The following is a 21,966-nucleotide window of genomic DNA, read 5'->3' as shown; positions in this document are numbered from 1 at the left end:
TCACAATCATAAAAGATGTCCAAGATAATATATTTATATGTGAACCCCTCTTTCCTTATCACTTCCTATTAATTGCAACGATGACCAAGGCTACGTTCATCAACTCTCAACAATTTTTATGCCTCATACTTTCTATGTGTGAAGTTATCACTATCCATAAGATCAATATGAACTCTTTTGTTCTTTCTACTTTCTCAAGATCATAGCAACATAGCAAAGCCCTTGACTCAACACTAATCTTTATTATAGATAGCACACGGACTCGATTACATAAAGAGATCACAACGAAAAACTCAAAACTACTTGATATCAAAACTTCGAACTAATAGATCAAGATACTACTAAAAGGATCGAACTAAATAAAGCGGTAAAGATAGGAGTGTGATGGTGATACGATACCGGGGCACCTCCCCCAAGCTTGGCAGTTGCCAAGGGGAGTGCCCATACCCATGTGATTATTTCTTCGGAGGTGGTGAAGTAGGAGTTGTTGATGAAGTAGGCTTGTCGTCCGTCTTCCAAGGCATAGGCTCTCCATCATAAAAGGATGATCGAGTCTCCGGGATCCTTAAATCTGCAGCCAAACTCATTCGCTTGAATCTATATTCATACTCACAGTTCTGGTTTTGCAGGTCATAAATCTGGGCTTGGAGGTGCTCGATTTTCTCTTGAAGCTTGAAGATGGTCTCCCCAATGACTTTGGCATCCAGCTTGTGGTTGTTGGTGAACTCCGTGATCATCATCTGGTTGGCGTTGAGTCCACGCTCCACCATCCCTTGACACTTGAAAACTTCTTGTTCCATGGCTTCGAGCTTTCTCTCCACACTCCCGGTACGCCTTGGTCCTTCCACATCGCGAATGTGCAACACCCCCTCATGCATATCAATGGTTTGAGGGTGATGCAGCACCTACGCAAGATAGGGGTTGATAACCCTCTCGAAAAACTTGTCCTTGGGAGCGCTTGAAGACGACATGATGCTCTAGATCTGAAACAGAAACAGCTCGAAACGAAAACAGAGGATATTTGCGTGATACGGTGGTCAAAACCTTCGGGAGTATATATAATGAATTTTTACCGACCAAAATACGTAACATACAAGAAAACAGAGTCCGGGAGGCACACGAGGTGCCCACGAGACAGGGGGCGCGCCCTACAGGGGGGGGCGCCCTCCTCTCTCGTGGGAGCCTCGTGTCCCTTTCGGACTACTTCTTTCTTCCTAAAATCCTTAAATAATCCAAAACTGATGAAAATTGCCATTAGAGTTGTTTTGGAGTCGGTTTACTTACCGTACCACGTACCTATGCCTTTTCGGAGTCTGGAACATTCTGGAAAGTGTCTCTTATGTATTCCTCAGGGGTTATGGTTTCAATAATATTAGTTTCAACATTGATAGGATTACCTGAAATATAATGTTTAATTCTTTGACCGTTTACCACCCTCGGATTTGTGCCTTCAAAGTTGTTGATTTTTATAGCACCAGAACGATAGACCTCCTCGATAACGTAGGGACCTTCCCATTTTGAGAGAAGTTTTCCTGCAAAAAATCTTAAACGAGAGTTGAACAATAACACATAATCTCCTACGTTAAACTCACGCTTTTGTATCCTCTTATCATGCCAGCGTTTGACTTTTTCTTTGAAAAGCTTGGCATTCTCATATGCTTGGGTTCTCCATTCATCAAGTGAGCTAATATCAAATAACCTTTTCTCACCGGCAAGTTTGAAGTCATAATTGAGCTCCTTAATAGCCCAATATGCTTTATGTTCAAGTTCAAGAGGTAAATGACATGCTTTTCCATAAACCATCTTATATGGAGACATACCCATAGGATTTTTGTATGCAGTTCTATAGGCCCATAATGCATCATCAAGTTTTTTGGACCAATTCTTTCTAGATCTATTCACAGTCTTTTGCAAAATTAATTTGAGCTCTCTATTGCTCAACTCTACTTGACCACTAGACTGCGGGTGATAAGGAGATGCAATTCTATGATTGACATCATACTTAGCAAGCATCTTACGGAAAGCACCATGAATAAAGTGTGAACCACCATCAGTCATAAGATATCTAGGGACTCCAAACCTCGGAAAAATAACTTCTTTAAGCATTTTAATAGAAGTGTTATGATCAGCACTACTAGTTGGAATAGCTTCTACCCACTTAGTAACGTAATCAACAGCAACTAAAATATGTGTATAACCATTGGAGGCAGGAAAAGGTCCCATATAATCAAAGCCCCAAACATCAAACGGTTCAATAACAAGAGAATAATTCATAGGCATTTCTTGACGTCTACTGATGTTACCTATTCTTTGACATTCATCACAAGATACGACAAACTTACGAGCATCTTTGAAAAGAGTAGGCCAATAAAAACCAGATTGTAGTACCTTGTGTGCAGTTCTATCTCCAGCGTGGTGTCCTCCATAGGATTCAGAGTGACACTTGCGTAGGATTTGTTCCTGTTCATGCTCAGGCACACAACGTCTAATAATACCATCTACTCCTTCTTTATAAAGGTGTGGATCATCCCAGAAGTAATGTCTTAAATCATAAAAGAACTTTTTCTTTTGCTGGTATGTGAAACTAGGCGGTATATATTTAGCAACAATGTAATTAGCATAGTCAGCATACCAAGGAGCAGTACGAGAAGCATTGACGTCCGCTAATTTTTCATCAGAAAAGCTATCATTAATAGGCAGTGGGTCATTAAGAACATTTTCTAGCCCAGACAAGTTGTCTGCAACGGGGTTCTCAGCTCCTTTTCTATCAACAATATGCAAGTCAAACTCTTGGAGCATGAGAACCCATCTAATGAGTCTAGGCTTAGCATCTTTCTTTTCCATAAGGTATTTAATAGCCGCATGATCAATGTGAATAGTGACTTTGGAATCAACAATATAAGATCTAAACTTATCACATGCAAACACAACTGCTAAGAATTCTTTTTCAATGGTAGCATAATTTCTCTGGGCAGTATCAAGAGTCTTGCTAGCATAATGGATAACATTCAATTTCTTATCGACTCTTTGCCCTAAAACAGCCCCTACAGCATAATCACTAGCATCGCACATAATTTCAAAAGGGGTGGTTGAACAATAGGTGCAGTGATCAAAGCTTTCTTAAGTGTTTCAAATGCTTCTACACAATCATCATCAAAGACAAAAGGAATATCTTTTTGCAATAAGTTAGTCAGAGGCCTAGAGATTTTAGAAAAGTCCTTAATGAACCTCCTATAAAAACCGGCATGACCAAGGAAACTTCTTATACCTTTTATGTCCTTGGGACATGGCATCTTTTCAATAGCATCAACTTTGGCTTTATCAACTTCAATACCTCTCTCGGAGATCTTGTGCCCCAAGACAATGCCTTCATTAACCATAAAGTGACACTTTTCCCAATTCAGGACGAGACTAGTGTCTTCGCATCTCTGCAAAACTCGATCAAGGTTGCTCAAACAATCATCAAAAGAGGATCCATAGACGGAGAAGTCATCCATGAATACCTCACAAATCTTTTCACAAAAATCAGAAAATATAGCCATCATGCATCTTTGAAAGGTAGCAGGTGCATTACATAAACCAAAAGGCATACGTCTATAAGCAAAAGTACCAAAAGGGCAAGTAAAAGTAGTTTTAGATTGATCCCCCGCTGATACAGGTATCTGAGAGAAGCCAGAATAACCATCTAGAAAGCAAAAATGTGTGTGTTTGGATAGCCTTTCTAGCATTTGATCAATAAAAGGTAAAGGGTAATGATCTTTCTTAGTAGCTTTATTTAACTTACGGAAATCAATTACCATCCTATAGCCTGTAATAATTCTTTGCGGGATCAATTCATCTTTATCATTAGGAACAACGGTAATACCTCCCTTTTTAGGGACACAATGGACAGGGCTTACCCATTCACTATCAGCAACGGGATAAATAATACCTGCCTCAAGGAGTTTTAGTATCTCCTTTCTTACCACTTCCTTCATTTTGGGATTTAATCGTCTTTGAGGATCTCTAACTGGTTTGGCATCTTTCTCCACTGAAATTTTGTGTTGACATAATGTGGGACTAATGCCCTTAAGATCATCCAGAGTATATCCAATAGCAGCTCGGTGCTTCTTCAGAGTTTTCAATAATCTTTCTTCTTCTTTCTCTGAAAGGTTAGCACTAATAATAACAGGATATATTTCTTTTTCATCAAGATAAGCATACTTAAGATTATCAGGTAATGGTTTGAGTTCAAACACGGGATCACCCTTAGGTGGAGGGGGATCCCCAAGAATTTCAACGGGAAGATTATGTTTCAGCATAGGTTCTTGTTTAAGGAACACTTCATCTATTTCTTCCCTTTCCTTCATAAACATATCGTTTTCATGGTCTAGCAAATATTGTTCTAACGGATCAGTTGGAGGAACAACAATGGAAGCAAGACCAATAATTTCATCCTTACTAGATGGTTCCTTTTCACGATGTTGTCTACTAAACTTAGCGAAATTAAACTCATGAGACATACCATCTATGCCAACAGTGACAATATTCTTTTCACAATCAATCTTAGCACTAGCAGTATTCAAGAAGGGTCTACCAAAAATAATGGGACAAAAATCATCTTGTGGGGAACCAAGAACAAGAAAATCAGCAGGGTATTTAATCTTCCCACACAAGACTTCAACATCTCTAACAATCCCAATAGGTTTAATGGTGTCCCTATTAGCAAGCTTAATAGTAACATCAATATCTTCTAGTTCAACAGGTGCAATATCGTGCATAATTTCTTTATAAAGATCATAAGGTATCGCATTAGCACTAGCACCCATATCACATAAACCATGATAACAATGATCTCCTATTTTAACAGAAATAACAGGCGTGCCTACAACAGGTCTACGTGTCTTAGTATCGGGTCTAGCAATATTAGCAGTTTCACCCAAGAAAGAGATAACATGCCCATCTAAATGCTCATCCAAGAGATCTTTAATCATAGCAATACCAGGTTCAACATTAATTTGCTCAGGAGGTCTATAAGTCCTAGTATTACTCTTACGAACAACAGTCGAAGCTTTAACATGATCTTTTATCCTAACAGGAAAAGGAGGTTTTTCAACATAAGCAGTAGGAATAATAGGATCACTATATGTAATAGTCTTCTCTTCGACTGTAATAGGTGCAACTACTTTCACTTCAACAGGAGGATTATATTTAAACCACTTCTCTTTAGGGAGATCAACGTGAGTAGCAAAAGTTTCACAAAAAGTAGCTACTATCTCACAGTCAAGTCCATACTTAGAGCTAAATCCACGGAAAGCATCGGTATCCATAAAAGATTTAACACAATCAAACTTAGGTGTCATACCTGACTCCTTACCATCGTCGGAACCCCAATCTTCAGAGTTGCATTTAATTCTTTCCAATAAGTCCCATTTGAAATCAATAGTCTTCAGCATATAGGAACCAGCACAGGAAGTATCAAGCAAGTTGCGATTATCAAGAGAAAGCCGAGCATAAAAATTCTGAATAATCATTTCCCGAGAGAGCTCATGATTGGGGCATGAATACAACATTGACTTAAGCCTCCCCCAAGCTTGAGCGATGCTTTCTCCTTCGCGAGGCCAGAAATTATATATGTAATTACGATCACGATGAACAAGATGCATAGGATAGAACTTCTGGTGAAATTCCAACTTCAATCGCTTATAATTCCAAGATCTCGTATCATCGCATAGCCTATACCATGTCATTGCATCTCCCTTCAAAGATAAAGGGAAGACCTTCCTTTTGACAACATCATCGGGAATACCTGCAAGCTTAAATAATCCACAAACTTTATCCACAAAGATAAGGTGTAAGTCGGGATGCAATGTTCCGTCTCCTGCAAAAGGATTAGCTAGCAGTTTTTCTATCATACTCGAAGGAATCTCAAAGTGAATATTTTCATAAGGTTCAGTAGGTTGAGGAGCATCTCTTTGCTCTTCTGGTTGGGGTGAAGATACCCCAAACAAGCCCCTCAAAGGATTAGTTTCCATAGTGACAAGTAACAGAAAATTTCAGCACACTATATAAATGTTTCCTTACCAAGTTCCACTCACCAAGAGCGCTACGCTCCCCGGCAACGGCGCCAGAAAAGAGTCTTGATGACCCACAAGTGTAGGGGATCTATCGTAGTCCTTTCGATAAGTAAGAGTGTCGAACCCAACGAGGAGCAGAAGGAAATGATAAGCGGTTTTCAGTAAGGTTTTCTCTGCAAGCACTGAAATAGTAGGTGATAGATAGTTTTGTGATAAGATAAATAGTAACGAGCAAAAAGTAAATAAAGTAAATAAAGTGCAGCAAGGTGGCCCAATCCTTTATGTAGCAAAGGATAAGCCTGGACAAATTCTAATAATGAGGAAGGAGCTCCCGAGGACACATTGGGAATTATCGTCAAGCTAGTTTTCATCACGTTCATAAGATTCGCGTTCGGTACTTTGATAATTTGATATGTGGGTGGACCGGCACTTGGGTACTGCCCTAACATGGACAAGCATCCCACTTATGATTAACCCCTATTGCAAGCATCCGCAACTACAAAAAGGAGTATTAAGGTAAACCTAACCACATCATTAAACATATGGGTCCATATCAACCCCTAACGAAGCAACGCATAAACTAGGGTTTAAGCTTCTGTCACTCTAGCAACCCATCATCTACTTATTACTTCCCTATGCCTTCCTCTAGGCCCAAATAATGGTGAAGTGTCATGTAGTCGACGTTCATATAACACCACTAGAGGAGAGACAACATACATCTCATCAAAATATCGAACGAATACCAAATTCACATGACTACTAATAGCAAGACATCACCCGTGTCCTCAGGAAGAAACGTAACTACTCACAAAGCATATTCATGTTCATAATCAGAGGTGTAATAATATGCATGAAGGATCTGAACATATGATCTTCCACCAAGTAAACCAATTAGTATCAACTACAAGGAGTAATCAACACTACTAGCAACCCACAGGTACCAATTTGTGGTTTTGATACAAGATTGGATACAAGAGATGAACTAGGGTTTTGAGATGAGATGGTGCTGGTGAAGATGTTGATGGAGATTAACCCCCTCCCGATGAGAGGATCATGGGTGATGACGTTGGTGATGATTTCCCCCTCCCGGAGGGAAGTGTCCCAGGCAGAACAGCTCCGCCAGAGCCCTAGATTGATTTCGCCAAGGTTCCGCCTCGTGGCGGTGGAGTTTCGTCCCGTAAGCTTGCCCACAATTTTTTCCAGAACAAAACCCTTCATATAGCAGAAGATGGACGCCAGGGGCCCACCAGGGGGCCCAGGAGATAGGGGCGCGCCCCCCTATCTCCTGGACAGGGTGTGGGCCCCTGGCCTATTTCTTTTGCTCATAATTCCTTAATAAATCCAAAAAGTTGTTTCGTGGAGCCTCGGGTCTTTTGGAGTTGTGTAGAATAGGTTTCCAACGTTTGCTCCTTTTCCAGCCAGAATTCCAGCTGCCGGCATTCCCCCTCTTCATGGTAAACCTTGTAAAATAAGACAAAATAGCCATAAGTATTGAGATATAATGTGCAATAACATCCCATAATGCAATAAATATTGATATAAAAGCATGATGCAAAATGGACATATCATAACTCTTTACGACGGTCTCTTTTATCACCTCCATAATCGAGAAATATTTCCTTAGTCCTCACTAAGGATAATTTTGACTGCTGTCTAGTGATCTACTCTTAGATCACTATTGTACCCCCTTGCCAAAACTCATGGCAAGGTACACAATAGGTCTGGAACACAGCACAGCATACTTTATAGACCTATGACTGTGGCATAGGGAATGACTTTCATTCTCTTTCTATTTTCTGCCATGGTCGGGCTTTAAGTCTTACTCAACTTTTCACCTTGTAATACAGGCAAGAATCCTTTCTTTGACTGATCAATTTTTTAACCTTTTCAAAACTTTATCAAGGTATGTGTTTTGTGAAAGTCCAATTAAGCGTCTTGATCTATCTCTATAGATCTTGATGCCCAATATGTCAGCAGCTTCACCGAGGTCTTTCATTAAAAAACTCTTATTCAAGTATCCCTTTATGCTATCCAAAAATTCTATATTATTTCCAACCAACAATATGCCATCCACATATAATATTAGAAATGCTACAGAGCTCCCACTAACTTTCTTATAAATACAGGCTTCACTGCAAGTTTGTATAAAACGATATGCTTTGATCAACTCATCAAGGCACATAAACCAACTTCGAGATGCTTGAACTAGTCCATAGATGGATCGCTGGAGCTTGCACACCTTGTTAGTACCTTTAGGATTGACAAAACCTTCTGGATGCATCATATACAACTCTTCTTTAAGGAATATCCATTTAACGAATGTAGTTTTGACATCCATTTGCCAGATTTCATAAAATATGGCAAGTGCTAACATGATTCGGATGGATTTAAGCATTGCTACAGTTGAGAAAATCTCATTAGTCAACACCTTGAACTTGTTGAAAACATTTTGCAACAAGTCAAGCTTTGTAGATAGTAACACTACTATCTGTGTCCATCTTCCTCTTGAAGACCATTTATATGGCTTGCCGACCATCGGGCAAGTCCACCAAAGTCCACACTTTGTTCTCATACATGGATCCCATCTCAGATTTCATGGCCTCAAGCCATTTCGTGGAATCTGGGCTCATCATCGCTTCCTCATAGTTCGTAGGTTCATCATGGTCTAGTAACATGACTTTTAGAATAGGATTACCGTACCACTCTGGTATGGACCGTACTCTAGAAAACCTACGAGGTTCTGTATTAACTTGATCTGGAGTTTCATGATCATCATCATTAGCTTCCTCACTAATTGGTGTAGGAATCACTAGAACTGGTTTCTGTGATGAACTACTTTCCAATTTGGGAGAAGGTACAATTACCTCATCAATCTCTACTTTCCTCCCACTCACTTCTTTTGAGAGAAACTCCTTCTCTAGAAAGGATCCATTCTTAGCAATGAAATATCTTGCCTTCGGATCTATGATAGAAGGTGTACCCAACAATTTCCTTCGGGTATCCTATGAAGACACAGTTCTCCGATTAGGGTTTGAGCTTATCAGGTTGAAGCTTTTTCATTTAAGCATCGCAGCCCCAAACTTTAAGAAACAACAACTTTGGTTTCTTGCCAAACCATAGTTCCATAAGGCGTCGTCTCAACGGATTTCGATGGTGCCCTATTTAAAGTGAATGCAGCTGTCTCTAATGCATAACCCAAAAACGATAGTGGTAACCCGGTAAGAGACGTCATAGATCGCACCATATCCAATAAATTGCGGTTACGACGTTCGGACACACCATTACGCTGTGGCGTTCCATGTGGCATGAGCTGTGAAACTATTCCACATTGTTTTAAATGAAGGCAAACTCGTAACTCAAATATTCTCCTCTACGATCATATCGTAGAAACTTTATTTTCTTGTTATGATGATTCTCCACTTCACTCTGAAATTCTTTGAACTTTTCAAATGTTTCAGACTTGTGTTTCATTAAGTAGATATACCCATATCTACTCAAATCATCTGTGAATGTCAGAAAATAACGATACCCACCACGAGCATCAACACTCATTGGACTGTATACATCGGTATGTATTATTTCTAATAAGTCACTAGCTCATTCTATTGTTCTGGAGAATGGAGTTTTAGTCATCTTGCCCATAAGGCATGGTTCGCAAGCATCAAATGATTCACAATCAAGTGATTCCAAAAATCCATATTTATGGAGTTTCTTCATGCGCTTTACACCGATATGACACAAATGGCAGTGCCATAAATATGTTGCACTATCATTATCAACTTTGCATCTTTTGGCATCAATATTATGAATATGTGTATCACTACGATCAAGATTCAATAAACCATCAACATTGGGTGTATGACCATAGAAGGTTTTATTCATGTAAACAGAATAACAATTTATTCTCCGTCTTAGATGAATAATCGTATCAGAATAAACATGATCTAATCATATTTATGCTCAATGCAAACACCAAATAACATTTATTTAGATTCAACACTAATCTTGAAAGTATAGGGAGTGTGCAATGATGATCATATCAATCTTGTAACCACTTCCAACACACATCGTCACTTCACTCTCAACTAGTCTTTGTTTATTCTGTAACTCCTGTTTCGAGTTATTAATCTTAGCAACCGAACAAGTATCAAATACCCAGGGGCTACTATAAACACGAGTAAGGTACACATCAATAACTTGTATATCAAATATACCCTTGTTCACTTTCCCATCCTTCTTATCCACCAAATATTCAGGGCATTTCCGCTTCCAGTGACCATTTCCTTTGCAGTAGAAGCACTCAGTTTCAGGCTTTGGTTCAGCTTTGGGCTTCTTCACGGGAGTGACAACTTGCTTGCCATTCTACTTGAGGTTCCCTTTCTTTCCCTTTGCCCTTTTCTTGAAACTAGTGGTCTTGTCAATCATCAACACTTGATGCTTTTTCTTGATTTCTACCTTCATCGATTTCAGCATCACGAAGAGCTCAGGAATCGTTTTTGTCATCCCTTGCATACTATAGTTCATCACGAAGTTCCAGTAACTTGGTGATGGTGACTAGAGAACTCTGTCAATCATTATTTTATCTAGAAGATTAACTCCCACTTGATTCAAGCGATTGTAGTACCCAGACAATCTGAGCACATGCTCACTGTTTGAGCTATTCTCCTCCATCTTTTAGCTATAGAACTTGTTGGAGACTTCATATCTCTCAACTCGGGTATTTGCTTGAAATATTAACTTCAACTCCTGGAACATCTCATATGATCCATGATGTTCAAAACGTCTTTGAAGTCCCGATTCTAAGCCGTAAAGCATGGTTCACTAAACTATCAAGTAGTCATCATATTAAGCTAGCCAAACGTTCATAATGTTTGCATCTGCTCCTGCAATAGGTTTGTTACCTAGCGGTGCATTAAGGACATAATTTTTCTGTGCGGCAATGAGGATAAACCTCATATCACGGACCCAGTCTGCATCATTGCTACTATCATCTTTCAACTTAGTTTTCTCTAGGAACACATATAAAAACATAGGGAAGCAACAATGTGAGCTATTGATCTACAACATTATTTGCAACATACTATCAGGACTAAGTTCATGATAAATTAAAGTTCAATTAATCATATTACTTAAGGACTCCCACTTAGATGGACATCCCTCTAGTCATCTAAGTGATCACATGATCCAAATCAACTAAACCATGTCCGATCATCACGTGAGATGGAGTAGTTTTCAATGGTGAACATCACTATGTTGATCATATCTACTATATGATTCACGCTCGACCTTTCGGTCTCAGTGTTCAGAGGCCATATATGCATATGCTAGGCTCGTCAAATTTAACCTGAGTATTCTGCATGCAAAACTGGCTTGCACCCGTTGTATGTGAACGTAGAGCTTATCACACCCGATCATCACGTGGTGTCTCAACACGACGAACTGTAGCAACGGTGCATACTTAGGGAGAACACTTGTACCTTGAAATTTAGTAAGGGATCATCTTATAATGCTACTGACGTTCTAAGCAAAATAAGATGCATAAAGGATAAACATCACATGCAATCAAAATATATGACATGATATGGCCATCATCATCTTGTGCTCATGATCTCCATCACCGAAGCATCGTCATGATCTTCAACGTCACCGGCGCAACACCTTGATCTCCATCGTAGCATCATTGTTGTCTCGCCAACTATTGTTACTACGATTATCGCTACCGTTTAGTGATAAAGTAAAACAATTACATGGAAATTGCATTGCATACAATAAAGCGACAACCATATGGCTCCTGCCAGTTGCTGATAACTTTGTTACAAAACATGATCATCTCATACAACAATTTATATCACATGATGCTTGACCATATCACATCACAATAATGCCTGCAAAAACAAGTTAGACGTCATCTACTTTGTTGTTGCAAGTTTTACGTGGATGCTACGGGCTTCTAGCAAGAACCGTTCTTACCTATGCATCAAAACCACAACAATTTTTCGTCAAATGTGCTGTTTTAACCTAAGGACCGGGCGTAGCCACACTCAATTCAACTAAAGTTGGAGAAATAGACACTCACCAGCCACCTATGTGCAAAGCACGTTGGTAGAACCAGTCTCGCGTAAGCGTACGCGTAATGTTGGTCTGAGCCGCTTCATCCAACAATACTGCTGAATCAAAGTATGACATGCTGGTAAGCAGTATGACTATTATCGCCCACAACTCTTTGTGTTCTACCCGTGCATATAACATCTACGCATAAACCTGGCTCGGATGCCACTGCTGGGGAACGCGGTAATCTCAAAAAATTTCCTACGATCACGCAACATCTATCTAGGTGATGCATAGCAACGAGAGGGGAGAGTGTGTCCACGTACCCTCATAGACCGAAAGCGGAAGCGTTTAGTTAACGCGGTTGATATGTAGTCAAACGTCTTCGCGATCCAACCGATCCAAGCACCGAACGTACGGCACCTCCGCGTTCAGCACACGTTCAGCTCGGAGACGTCCCTCGTACTCTTGATCCAGTTGAGGCCGAGAGAGAGTTTTGTTAGCACGACGGCATGGTAAGGTGATGATGAAGTTACCGGCGCACGGCTTTGCCTAAGCACTACGACGATATGACCGAGGTGTGTAATTGTGGAGGGGGGCACCGCACACAGCTAAACAATGTCAACTTGTGTCTCTATGGGGTGCCCCCTTCCCCCGTATAAAAAGGAGTGGAGGAGGGAGGGGCCGTCTCTCTCTATGGCGCGCCCTAGGGGAGTCTTACTCCCACCGGGAGTAGAATTCCCCCTTTTCCCTAGTTGGAGTAGGAGAGGAAGGAAGGAGGAGAGAGGGAGGAAGGAAAGGGGGCCGCCCCCACCCAATTCGGATTTGGCTTGGGGGGGCATGCCGCTCCTTGGCCTCCTCCTCCTCTCTCCCACTAAGGCCCAATAAGGCCCATACACTCCCCAGGGGGTTCCGGTAACCCCCAGGTACTCCGATAAATGCCCGAACTCACCCGGAACCATTCCGATGTCCAAACATAGTCATCCAATATATCAATCTTCATGTCTTGACCATTTTGAGACTCCTTGTCATGTCCGTGATCACATCCGGAACTCCGAACTACCTTCGGAACATCAAAACACATAAACTCATAATACCAATCATCATCGAACATTAAGCATGCGGACCCTATGGGCTCGAGAACTATGTAGACATGACCGATACACGTCTATGGTAAATAACCAATAGCAGAACCTGGATGCTCATATTGGTTCCTACATATTCTACGAAGATCTTTATCGGTCAAACCGCATAACAACATACATTTTTACCTTTGTCATCGGTATATTACTTGCCCGATATTCGATCGTCGGTATCATCATACCTAGTTCAATCTCTTTACCGGCAAGTCTCTTTACTCGTTCCGTAATACTTCATCTTGCAACTAATTCATTAGTTACAATGCTTGCAAGGCTTATAGTGATGAGTATTACCGAGAGGGCCCAGAGATTCCTCTCCGAAACACGGAGTGACAAATCCTAATCTCGATATATGCCAACCCAACAAACACCTTCAGAGACACCTGTGGAGAACCTTTATAATCACCCTTTTAGGTTGTGAGGTTTGGTAGCACACAAAGTGTTTCTCCGGTATTCGGGAGTTGCATAATCTCATAGTCTGGGGAACTTGTATAAGTCATGAAGAAAGCAGTAGCAATGAAACTGACACGATCATAATGCTAAGCTAACGGATGGGTCATGTCCATCACATCATTCTCCTAGTGATGTGATCCCGTTCATCAAATGACAACACATGTCTATGGTTAGGAAACATAACCATCTTTGATTAATGAGCTAGTCAAGTAGAGGCATACTAGGGACTAGATGTTTTGTCTATGTATTCACACATGTACTAAGTTTCCGGTTAATACAATTCTAGCATGAATAATAAACATTTATCATGAATTAAGGAAATAAATAATAACTTTATTATTGCATCTAGGGCATATTTCCTTCATTACCTATGACATAACCTGCGTCAAGCCATCGCTGTCGATCAGCTCGATGTCATAGCCGGCTGCCATGACATACAGACATACGCAAGCCCATTGATTTGAAGCCTTCGTCCAGTCATCATAGTCAGCTTCCTCGGCGGCCACCTCGCCATGGTCAGGCGGAGAGGCCCCGGTAAACATCTTTTTGGCCATTCGCTTCTCGAGCTCCCTAGGAAACGTAGCCAGGCTTAGGCTGCGACGCTCTGGAGTGGGGGATTGATAACCCACAAGTATAGGGGATCGCAATAGTTTTCAAGGGTAGCGTATTCAACCCAAATTTATTGATTCGACACGAGCCAAAGAATATTTGCAAGTATTAGCAGTTGAGTTGTCAATTCAACCACACCTGGAGACTAAATATCTGCAGCAAAGTGATCAGTAGCACAATAGTATGATAGGTTTGTAGCGGTAGTAACAATAGCAACAGTAATGGTAACGGTAATAGTGATAGTTTTGTAGCAATTGTGACAGTAGCAGCAACAATAGTAACTTAGCAAAAGCAATATGTGAGAAGCTCATAGGGACTAGATTGGTGATGGATAATTATGCTGGATAATATATATCATGCAACATTTATAACCTAGGGCGACACAGAACTAGCTCCAATTCATCAATGTAATGTAGGCATGTATTCCGTATATAGTCATATGTGCTTATAATAAGAACTTGCATGACATCTTTTGTCCTGCCCTCCCATGGCAGCGGGGTCCATAAGGAAACTAAGGTATATTAAAGCCTCCTTTTAATAGAGAACCAGAACAAAGCATTAACACATACTTAATACATGAACTCCTCAAACTACGGTAATCACCGGAAAGAATATCAATTATTGTCACCTTGGGGTATGCGGATCATAACACGTAATAGGTGCATATAAACTGCAAGATAAGATCAAGAACACAAATATATTCATGACAACATAAAGGGTTCGGATCTGAAATCATGGCACTCAGACCCTAGTGACAAGCATTAAGCTTTGCAAAGTCATAGCAACATCAATCTCAGAACATAGTGGATACTAGGCATCAAGCCCTCACAAAACTAACTCGATTACATGATAAATCTCATCCAACCCATCATCGTCCAGCAAGCCTACGAAGGAATTACTCACACCCGGTGGTGAGCATGAGGAAATTGGTGATGGAGGATGTTTGATGATGATGATGGTGATGAATCCCCATCTCCATAGTCCCGAACGGACTTCAGATCTGGCCCCCGATGAAGAACAGGAGGTGGCGGTGGCTCCGTATCATGAAACGCAATGAAACTTCCTCTCTTATTTTTTTCCGAGAAATAGGAATTTATAGTGCTGAGATTAGGGTCAACGGAGTCTCGTGGGCCCCACCAGCCACCAAGGCGCGCCCTGGTGCCTCGTGGGTAGCAGGTGGCCCCCCTCCTGTATTTTTTATTTATTCCATAAAAAATCTCTAAAAAGTTCCGTCCAATTCCAATAACTTTTATTTCTGCACAAAAAACAACACCATGGTAGTTCTGCTGAAAACAACATCAGTCCGGGTTAGTTTCATTCAAATCATGCAAATTAGAGTCCAAAATAAGAGCAAAACTATTTGGAAAAGTAGATAGATGGAGACGTATCAAGGATGGGGGTGGGAATCTGTGGGAAAGGGGATATTTCGCAAGCGTCATCTAAGAAACTCAGGGCGGCGAGGGTATGGAGATCGGTCGGTAACCTGGACGGGCAGACCAACAGAGGTTGACGATGGAGACGACACGGTAGCGGCGAGCTAGCTAGCTAGGGTTTCGAGCGAGGGAGGGATGGTGTATGTGAGCGAAGGTTTTGGGGTGTGTGTGTGTGTGTGTGTGTGTGGAGGGGGGCCAAGGTGGTGTTTGAGAAAATGCCGCGACTACTGAAAATTTTACTAGGCGGGAGTAAATTGTCGGGGCTACTAAAAATTTGGATGAAGGAATTAAAGCGGCGTGGGAGGAACAAACATCGCACACAGCCCAAACATAATAATTGTATGCTATCAAATAGAAAACTCGTGGAACCACCATTTCTAAAATCACTCGAGGCAGGTAGATATTTGTGGAATTGTGAGGGAAGCCTCGTGGAGCCAAATCGTGGCCAGCGGCCATAAGTGGACTCTGCTGATGTGACAGGGCACGGGCGTGGCAGACAGGTAGTCCGGGGAAACCGCGTCTGTTACATCAATTTTACTTTTGAGTATGAAAATTTTACTTTTTAACCATGCCAAAGTTTTTTCTTTTACAGACGATGGACAATTTTACTATTTGCAACACGGTAGGTTTATTTTAAGCATGATAAAGTTATTGTTTGGACTATGGCAAAGGTGTAGGTTAGAATATGAAAGGTTATTATTTTTGGACCTTGGCGAATTCATACTTCAGACTTTGGCAAAACAAATATTGATCATGGAAAAGAAATTCAGCCCATTAGAAAATTCATTGTTTGGATCATGGCACATCGGTACTTCAAACAAATATGTTTTGAACATGACAAACTTGATTAATTTAACCATGACAAACTATCTGTCTTGGACCATGGAAAATTAGTTTTGTACACATCAAGGAATTTTTCATCGTATACACCATCATAAATTACTGTTCTTGTAAATTATTTTGGACTTTTTCTCTAAAACATGTCAAAATTGTTGTTGAATTGAGCATGATAACTTTTTAGTAGCATGGCATTTTGTTGAACATCACATTACAGAAAGAAGTTCCCTTAGACTCTTTCACAATGTTTATTTTCAATTTTTTTTATCTTCTTTTTATATGAAACAATGGCAACTTTATGTTGGAACAATTTTTTTTGCCAAGTTTCTTTCTATGTGTTTTCAGTTCTGGCATTGCTTAGTTTCATAACTTGCATGGATCCATTTTTTTTAACTGCATGACAGATTATTATACATATTATGGCAATTTCCCTTATTTTTTACCATTCATAATCATGTTCAAAGTCTAGCTTCAAGTAGCCACCGGGAAATTGAGCTTTTTACACCTTTTTTTGGCATTATGCGGGGAGGCCCATTTAGTAGGCCTGGTCGGGCTGCTTTCCGTGTGTGTGTGGGGTGGGGGGGAGGGGGGGTGCGAAACGTATCTGGTGCACCAAGGTAATTGGTGCTACCGGTGCACCAGACCCCATTGCACATTCAAAAATGTAAAAAAATCCAATAAAAATTTAGTATATCGACACAACATCAATGTATGTTGTCACAAAAATTCAAAACAATGCTCAAGATACAAAAATGACAAATTTGATGTCATTGTGCTAGTGGGCCAAAACTGAAGCCCAACTTGTGTTATGTACTATTCAGTGTCAAATTTGTTATTTTTGTATCTTGAGCAATGTTTCGAATATTGGTTTAAATTTTATGACAACATACATTGATGTTGTGTCAATGCACTGATTTTTTCCGAATTTTTTAGAACATTTTTGGATGTGCAACGGATGACCGGTGCACCGGTAGCACAAATTGCCCCGGGGCACCAGATACATCCCCGGGTGGGGGGGGGGGGGGGGGGTATCCTGCCGAATGAAAACGTTCGATAGATTGGTCCTCCTGCAATGAACGATTCGTTTGCTGTAACGAACCTTTAAATCTGAAGTTCAGCTAATATAGGGGGTCCTAATTCTTAACCATGTGGACAGTTTACCCTTTTCTTGCAGCATGTCAAATCTCTAAAACACATGGCAATTTACATTGTCGTAGTATGACAATTCTTTCTATTGTAGCACGTTCAGTGGAGGAGACGTTTCCGTCAATTAGAGCCGTCTATGGTGACTTTGTAAATCGCACGATGATATGCCAACTTAATCTCTTGGAGATGATCATAGGGATAGAGTTACATGTGTACGTTTATAAGGATGAGTGTATGTGCGTATATATGAGCGCTTGCGTCTGCATTGTGTTAAAAAGGATGAAATTTCTTTTTTTTTTCTTAGCATGACAAATCTCTCAATGATAACATTGCAATTCTAAAACGTCTTCTGAGAGTGCTTTTTTGAGCTCGAATGAGCACGTTCTCTGCCTATCAGAAATGTTAAAAATATATGTCAGTTTTCCAAGCATGACAAATTGAATGTTTTTGTATGGTAAATTGAATGTTTTTAATGCTAAATAATATTGTCATGAGGATGACAATTTGCCACACTTGATAAAGTAAATTATCATCCTCATGTCAACATAATTTGTCATCTCAAACGCTCAATTTGCTATGGTAATAACTCCAACGTTTGATTTGTAGCGAAATCCCTCCCTAATTCTCTACTATAGTCCATAAAAAGGGACATTCCGTATTGGCTGGTGAAAACCCAAAGTTCCTGAGACGTTTGAACGGAGATCGGTTCACAGAATCAACAGTTCCTTACTCGTGAACACCTTATTCTGGACGAGATCGGAGATACAAGCAGTCCCGGATACAAATATTGGAATCTCGTTCCAAGTAACAATCGGAGACAGAGTGGCAGACGACGTTTGACCTAGGCAGTACTATAGCAGTATATATAACGGTGCAGCGCGTACGCCTTGGACGTTCCAAAATCCAAACCCACCGCCGAGAAAACAAACGAGCGAACCAACATACCTCGTCGACCACGCTAGCCTCCGATCCGATCAGCGACCAACCATGGTCGGCATGAAGCTTCCGCCGCCGCCCACGCGCTCGACGATCACCACCACGGCGAGCGCCGGCTCCCACGAGCTCAAGGTGGAGGGCTACTCCGTGACCAAGCTGCTCGTCGACGGCGAGCGCATCGAGTCCAGCAAGTTCAGGGCGGCGGGCCACGATTTTCAGATCTGCTACTACCCGAACAAGTACCGGAAGAAGGACTGCAACGCCGGGAGAATAGCAGCCCCTCCCGGAGCGCAGATGCTCCACGCCGGGAGCAACGCCACCATCTCGTTCTTCCTCAAGTTGGCCGGCGGCAGCAAGGGCAAGGACGTCCGCGCCGAGTTCCGGTTCAGCCTGGTCCCTCGCCACGGCGGCGAGCCTGCAGCACCGGGGGCGCCGGCGAAGGTCCGGTTTGCAGGTGAACGCCACGTGGTGACGTTCCCTCGCAAGCACAATGGCGTTGAGTACTGGGGCCTGAAGATCTCGAAGAAGGAGCTTGAGAAGTCGCCGGAGTACCTCTGGGACGATTCCTTCGTCATGCGGTGCGAGATCTCCGTCGTTGAGAAGCCGGTCGTGAGAAGCCATGACTTCACTGTCTGCCGCTGCAAGGATGACTTGTGCAAGCGTCATCATCTGACGGGCGCCTCACTTGTCAAGGACGTAGTCGTCAACTACTTTCTTAGGTGTCTCGGCATATAATATTACTATCTCCGTCTCGGTGAATAAGTCATTCGCGTAGTTCTAGGTTGACGATTTAACTATCTAAATATGTATTATATGTGACAAAAAATATATATTTAGAAACTACATCTTTGTAGAAATCTAGTGATGTACTTTTCATAACATATAACACATATTTAATTGCTCAAATCGATGATCTAGAACTACGCGAATGACTTATTCACCTAGACGGAGGTAGTATGTTTTATGGGGATTGCGGGGGGGGGGGGGGGGGGGGGGGGGGGGGGCTCATACATATTATTCAAACCATAGTTTCGATTTTCCAATTGTAATGATTTTTGTGTCACTACATAATTGAGGTGCCTCAGTTTGAACTAGTGTCGTGAATTCTTTACATACTGAATGTTTTATAAAACTGCTCTACATTTATTGATATGTACGCCATGTTCTTTTCTGGTAAACTACAATGTTAGATTTGTACAATGATTCTCCGGTTTTGGTATTTATAAACTTGCATAGAAGATGTGAAAAGTACAACTTGTCTAACCTCAATTGTGTGTAGAGATTGGACAACTACTGAGGGGTTGGTTTTCGGATCTAGCCAATATCTGCTTCTGCGCGGCTTCAAGGGGGTGCACCCCGCCACACAACTGGCCAACCGGACCTCACCTACTTCTTACTCTCCCAGGCAGTTGCCACGTAAAACTCAAGCGGGACCGGTGTTCGGGCCGTCCTTATAAGCTAAAGCCTAACCAACGATGGCTTATTTTCCTGATTTAAATGAAAGCACATTGGTATTTTAGTTCATACTCCCTCTATTTCTTTACTCTGCATATAAGTTTTTTTTTTCTTAAGCCAAACTGTGTAAAGTTGGACCAAGATTACATTGGAAAAAAATATCACATTCAGATTATCAATTTATTATCATTAGAAACACCATGGAATTAGTTTTCATATTGTATATCTTTAGTATTTGTAGATGTTGGTATTTTCAATATGGTAAGAAGTTTGACTTAAGAAAAATCTTATGTGGAGTAAAAAAACGAATCAAATACCATGTAAAGCCAGTACGAAGGTGCCTTTCTTGCTTTTGAAACATCCCGTGCCCTACCTCGCCTCTCGTGGGAAGGCTCCCGAACTAACCTCTCTCACACACACACTCGTTCCCATCCCAAAACCCTACTCCTGTGAACCGAGGCAACAGTTGTTGCCGCTCCTTCACTCAACCTTCACGCCTGATCAGTGCAGCGTTGATCCTCACCCCGGCCCCTCATTGGTCAACCCCATATGTGTTCGAATGTTCTCCATCTATGACGGCCATGGCAGAACGTGCATATTCAGGATGCCAATGTCTTCGGCGAGGTAGAAGGGGGGTCCTTGAACACCAACCATAGTGTAAAGACAAGCTGGTGGTTTATAGTGTTATCCCAAAGAACCATGCGGTATAATGGCCATATAGTCATGTAGTGGCTCTCAATAGAAAACAAGCAAAGTGCTTATCACTTTTAGGCCCAGTTTGGAGTTTTCTTATCTATATGTTCACATACTTCAGCCTTGTTTGAATGAGTTTACAGTGCATGCCGGATGGTGGAAGGGCATGGTAATGTTGGAACGACCTCGGTATGAGTTGGATGTTGTGAAGGTGCAATATTATAAACAAGAACTTTGGAGTTGAAAGCAATTAAGTTGGGCCGCGACCTCGACGGAAGTTAGGAGCCCCTTATATTTCCCCTTGATTGTGGTGGGGGTGAGGAGACCTCTATATCCACTACATCATGCAACCTAGAACACCAAAAGATGAAGAACTTGAAGGCATAAAGGGATAAATAAGAACACAAAGTAAATTGACAACATAAAGGGTAAGAACAAGTAAGGTGATGCCCACCAAGCCGACACATGCCCATCCCTCATGTAACACGACAACCCTCTCCATGGACTAAAGAAGGCTAGAATAACCTTGCTTTTAGGGGCATTCTAGTCTTCCCTATATTAGATATTTCTGATTTTACTTTTTCCTCCTCACTAACAGTATTGGTTGCCATTGGTACAATATTATGAGACTATAAAAGGCCCACATGGTTCACTTGTAAGTCATTTCGCATTTGGAAGAAGAGAGACCTCACTGAAGGTGAAACATATGCTTCTTTGAGATGATCCACTTAGGAATTGGGGCAGAGAAATTTTCTCCGAGCATTGGGTTCGGAGCCAAAAAAACATCCTCGGGAGAGCTTACCTTGCATCGGCGAGTTGGTAATTAACATCAGGGCTTGCATCGACCCCTCTACTTTTACCAACATTCTCACCAAATGATTAATTAATTAATTTTAAGTGTTTTTCCATGCTCATATATATTTACCTACTTTTGTTTTCTTTAGTTTGGATTAGTTCTTTCATATTTTTTAATTTGTGGCACCATGAAACAATGGCAACTTTAAAAAAAATCCGACAACATGCCCATTTGGTGCAAAATCACTACCTGATTTTCCTTCAATGAATGATACTTCAGTCTACCACTGAGGCATACACATGCTGGAATTTTGTCTATTTTGGGCCAGCCCAACAGCAGTTTTAGAAATTCCTAACAAATCCTAG

Source organism: Triticum aestivum, chromosome 7B, assembly GCF_018294505.1.
Source record: "Triticum aestivum cultivar Chinese Spring chromosome 7B, IWGSC CS RefSeq v2.1, whole genome shotgun sequence".
Classification (NCBI taxonomy): domain Eukaryota; kingdom Viridiplantae; phylum Streptophyta; class Magnoliopsida; order Poales; family Poaceae; genus Triticum; species Triticum aestivum.
The sequence above is the reverse complement of the archived record's forward strand: the minus strand, read 5'-3'. Positions refer to the sequence as shown.